This window comes from Tupaia chinensis, unplaced genomic scaffold (genome assembly GCF_000334495.1).
Source record: "Tupaia chinensis unplaced genomic scaffold, TupChi_1.0 Scaffold144170_1, whole genome shotgun sequence".
Taxonomy (NCBI): domain Eukaryota; kingdom Metazoa; phylum Chordata; class Mammalia; order Scandentia; family Tupaiidae; genus Tupaia; species Tupaia belangeri.
The window spans coordinates 313623-319037 of record NW_006204026.1 but is presented as its reverse complement, the minus strand read 5'-3'; the positions used below and the strand labels follow the sequence as shown (position 1 = coordinate 319037).

The 5415-nt window shown below is 40.9% G+C and overlaps 1 pseudogene; it reads left to right on the top strand.

Annotated features, from left to right (window-relative positions):
* Positions 1–278: 278 nt before the first annotated feature.
* The window catches only part of LOC102499879 (putative olfactory receptor 10D4), a 12350-nt pseudogene continuing 7213 nt past the window's right edge, over positions 279–5415 (top strand).

Sequence of the window (5415 nt, the reverse complement as noted above, 5' to 3'; positions counted from 1 at the left end):
TCTCTCTCTCTCTCTCTCTCTCTCCAGTGAGTGCATGGACACTATCACAAAATTTTAAAAGGAGAAAAGAAAAAGTTGAGTTATTCTGTTCCCTCACTTAACATAAGAAGAAATGGAGTCAAATGTGACATGCACCTTAGCACCAGGGTCAGATTTATTACTGGTCTCCTCTTCTTTTCACTTTCTCTTGCAGATGCTGCCTTGAGGAAAATCCCTGTTACTTGTGGTCTCCATTGTGACTGTCGCTTTGCCCCTCTAGGACAGGCTGATGCACAAGCATGAAGAATTATACCTCCTCTGTGACCAAGTTCACCTTGCTGGGAATTCCTAATACCCGAGGGCTGGAGAACATCCTCTTCGTCCTGTTTCTGGCCTTCTGTCTCTTCACTTTGCTGGGGAACCTGCTTATCTTCCTCACCATTCTGGCTTCCCCCAACCTCCACACCTCAGTCAGTGTTTGACATCTTTTTCCCATCAGTGAGTTCTCCCAAAATGATGTTCTACCTGATGGGGCAAAGCCACACCATCTCTTACCAGGGCTGTGCCTGCCAGCTCTTCTACCACTTCCTGGGTGGCACTGAGTGTTTCCTGTACACCGTGATGGCCTACGACCGCTTCGTGGCCATCTGTCACCCTTTGCGATACTCGGTCATCATGAGCTGCAGACTGTGCACCGGCTTGACAGTGGGCACCTGGCTGGGGGGCTGTCTGCATGGAAGTGTCCTCACAGTTCTCATCTTCAGGCTCCCCTACGCGGCCCCAACGAGGTAGACAACTTTTTCTGTACTGCCCCTATCACTCACACCACCATGGCTGAGCCTCGGGACTCTTCTATTTAGTATGACTTCATATGCTAAACACATACTGTAACACATATTTCTTCATATGGTTTTCTTAATTTAGAATGTTTATTTTAATCCTCTTTGCCTTTGGGAGAACCACAAGTATTTTAGATTTTTGTTCATTCTCTGCCACTTCCATATCTTTTCTGACCATCCCATTCCACAATAATCCCTTTTTTCTATCAGCTGGCAGTTTTTGTTTAAATGAACTACTTTGCCATTAAGAAATACAAATTATGACAGTTCTTATATCATTGTCTTGGATTGTTACGTGATTTATAAATTATTATTTAATGTAAACAATGGCTGGCCTAGAACACAGGTCAGAAGGACAGCAGCTAGGTGAACAAAGCAAAGGAGTGCTAGCCACAGAGGATACTGTGTTCCTCTCTGAAATTGTCTGGGGACTTGTTTCTGGTCCACAGTTCTCCCTGCAGGATTTGCCAAATAGCACATGGACTAAAGTTCTATCAACTTTTCTTGGGAGTCCTAATGGTCATGTGGTAGGGATTGGGTGGATTGACCAATGACTTTTCCTTCAAGGAAGTTCTTCAGACTACCCTAGTCTTTTGTGTTTCTGCCTCACACAGTATTTGTTGAAACTGTTTTGATTGATTATAATGTCACGAATTTCCAGAGGCTACGGACCCTTTCCTTCCCTCCCTCCTTATTTATTTCAAAATCCATGCCTTACTCCTTCTACAATATGTTTCTGACTCTTGAATAAAGTTGTTTTATGACAGACAAGGTTTGACACTTAAAAGTAGAATCATGCAGTTGGGTAAATTTAAGTTTAAATGATTTGTGACTTCTTTTGCTTTAATCGCATCTTCCAATTACAAAGTTTTAGTTTGAATATTGACCCCTTTGGCTATCAGAGAAGTCTAGTGTTGGCATTTATTCATGATGCCTCTAGTGAGAAACTGACCACTACTAATCTATCTATATCACATGGGAAAATGGATTTTTGTAAATTTGCAGAGGAAAGCTTATTTTGAGCCAGAGTTCTCTATTTGTTGTATTGATATACCCCATTTCTTGAAAAATATAGTATGTGTATAATTAATTGAAACTAAAACATTAACAATATTCATTATTTATTTTTGGAATATTTTGACACTTAAAATTAAACATTTAATCAAATGAATTATAGCCCATGACCCATGTATCTGATTTATCCACTCAAACATCTAGAATAAGAGTTGACATTTACAATCTTCTTACTAAGTGTGTAATAGTGTTCTAAGCACATCACACATGTTGATTAAGGGACTCACGAACCCCACCAGGTAGATACTATGAAATTTTTTTTTGATAGATGAAAAAAACAAAAACAAAGCTAAGAACAGAAAAATATTTACATTCAGGTTGAATCTGAATCTAGGATTAAATTCTATGTCCTAAGACATAGTGCCTTACATGATATACCAAGGAATAAAAAAATCTATATAATAATAGCTATCCTTTCATATGTCTTTGTGTGTATATGTTTTTTTCATATCATTTACTGTTATGAGTATTTTATATATATTAACTAACACAAACTGAATAGCATCTCTATTGGTAGATACAAATTACTGTGTTGAATTTTTTATGAAAGAGTTGAGACCCGTGTAGATCAAGTAACTACATATAGAAAATAGTGATGAAACTAAGCATAGCTAAAGAAGCACCCTGGGTAACATTCATAGAAATAAGCATGGTGGGGAAATAATAACATTAGCTCTTTTCCACTCCATAGTAATATCCATTAATCCAGTCCACTGTTGACTAAGTAACTTAAAACCCTCTATCTGATAACAGAGGGACCTTGGTAGAGCATTCACTAAGTGACTTATACAAAGAGTAAAAGCGAAAAATTTGGAAAGGCAACATCTTTTTATGGTATAGGCAAACCTGTTTATGGTATAAATGGAACATTTATTTACAAGCATCTGCACCTGCTTTCTTGTTACTGTCTTTAGTTTTATTTATTTATTTATTTATTGCTATAGGGCTTGTACGCTCACTAAAGAAAAACAGAGAGGCAGTGAAAAAGAACTCACCTCCCAAGTGCTATGGCCATGCCTTAATCCCTTCTCCTCCATTCTCATCTCAGGATTTGGGGCACACAAATGTACCTGGTGTGATTCTCAAGCTACTGGGTCTGGGATTCGAACCATAAAGCTGGCCGTGTAGTATCCAGCACCCTTGTGGCACTGGACCTGGTTTTTAAAGCTGTTTTTTCTTTCTTTCTTCCATGAGTGAATGAGACAGAGAGAGAGAGAGAGAGAAAGGTGATCCACCCTAGCTTTAGCCAACTCCAGGTCATGGGCACACATCTCAACACGTGGGCTGTTTCCCTCCAAGTGTGTGAACGAAAGTCAGAGCCAGTGGCTGCCAAGCCTTCATGACCTGCTCCCCAAGAGCACACACCATCAATCCTGCTTTTGTCATTTCTTTGTTTGGAAGTGAGTCATCAAGCCCAGCCCATAGCTGGAGGGAGAAAAATTAGGCTCCATCTTGTGAAGAGTGTCAGAAACTGTGTTCACATATACTCTTTTTTTTTTCTTTAAAGTTTGTTTATTTATATCTTCCACAAGAGAAAAGGAGGAAAGAGAGAAAGAGAGAGTGAGAGAGATACTCCCAACAGGGTCCCTAGGCTATATGATCCACTCCCAGTCTCAGCTGGCCTGGCACATGTTCGGGGAGGTCCCAGGACAAGAACCCAGGACCCTTCCCATGTGGGTTCAGTTGCATCTCCACTGTGCCACCATTTGGGCCCTGCCAATACATTTTTAACCACCACAGATAGAGTTAACTTTACTTATTTTTCTTATTGGAACTCTTCTTTCTTTTTAAGTTTATTACTTTTAGAAAAAGAGAGAGCAAGAGATAGGGAGAAAGAGACAAAGAAAAGAGACAAGCTTCCTTGTCAGGTCTTGTGGGGAGCCAAGAAGGAGACGTGAGAAATGTGTAAGACGAGGCCATAATATTATGATCAGGGTCATTATCTGGACATGGCCTTGGGTGGCTGGATTGTTATGGGTAGAATGTCCTGAAACTTGTAATGTAAAAGATGTTTCAAACAATCTTTGCAAAAACTTCCATGCCAAGAAAGCCAGATGGGTGTGTATAAATACTAGCAATAAACTTACCTCAGCGCTGACCAGTATGGACTGGCAGTCCTCCAGTTTCTATCCTGTCTTCTTATCCTCACCCTCCAACTCAGGAACTGTTCACCGTCAGCAGGTCAGACAGATCTTCATGGTGGGTCCTGCAGCCAGCTGAGATCACTGGCACACCCAGACACATGCGGAGTGAGGAAGGCTCTGGACACCACCCAGGGTCTGCTCACGTGGTCTCCAGTACTGCCCCTATCGCTCACACCACCATGGCTGAGCCTTGGGACTCTTCTATTTAGTATGACTTCATATGCTAAACACATACCATAACACATATTTCTTCATATGATTTTCTTGATTTAGAATGTTTATTTTAATTCTCTTTGCCTTTGGGAGAACCACAAGTATTTTAGACTTTTGTTCATTCTCTGCCACTTCCATATCTTTTCTGATCATCCCCTTCCACAACAATCCCTTTTTTCTATCAGCTGGTAGTTCTTGTTTAAATGAACTACTTTGCCATTAAGAAATACAAGTTATGACAGTTCTTATATCATTGTCTTGGATTATTTCATGATTTAGAAATTATTATTTAACAAGTTATGACAGTTCTTATATCATTGTCTTGGATTATTACATGATTTAGAAATTATTATTTAATGTTTTAAGCAAGGATTGGCCTAGAACACAGGTCAGAAGGATAGCAGCTAGGTGAACAAGGCAGAGGAGTGCTGGCCACAGAGGATACTGTGTGAATAAGATCGGTATGCTCTCTGCCCTTACGGAGCATAAAGCGCTGGAGAAGATAGAAATGGAACAAGTAGTTGATGCATGATGTGGATAAAGGCTTTCGATGGAAACAGAAGCAGGGGCTGTGAAAACTTAAGTACAGATAAAAGCACCAAGGCCAAGGAAGGAAGGAACTAGAAAACTGAAAAAGGAAACCTAAAGGGCTTGCCCAGAGATAAATCATCAAGGACATTATTCAGTTTCTGCTTCAATAATGCAAACACGTCTGACTTGCACATGCACGCACCTCCTACTTGGCCCCGTGAAATGAAGTGAAATGTGTTCTGAGATGAATGGGGTGGTCCCTTTACGAAAGAATTCTGAGGGGGCCAGCAGGTGGCATGGTAGTTAAGACACTGGACTCCCACATAACCACCTGCAGTTCCAGTCCCAAACCCAGTGGCTTAGAAATTCATGTCAGCCATGTGTGTGTGCAGGCCCAAAGTCCTAGGCGGAGAATGAAGGAGAAGGGATTGCGGTGTGGCCATGCCCCCAGAGGGTGATTTCTCGTTTTCCCTCTCACTGCCTCTCTGGCAATCGCACGTGCCCAATGGCAAAAGTCTTAAAAAGAAAAGAATTCTTTTTTTTTTTATTTTGAGAGGTTTTCACTATAGGGCACGTGCGCTCGCCAGTCAGACAGAGAGAAACATAGAGACAGAAAGCGAGAAATCACCCCCCAG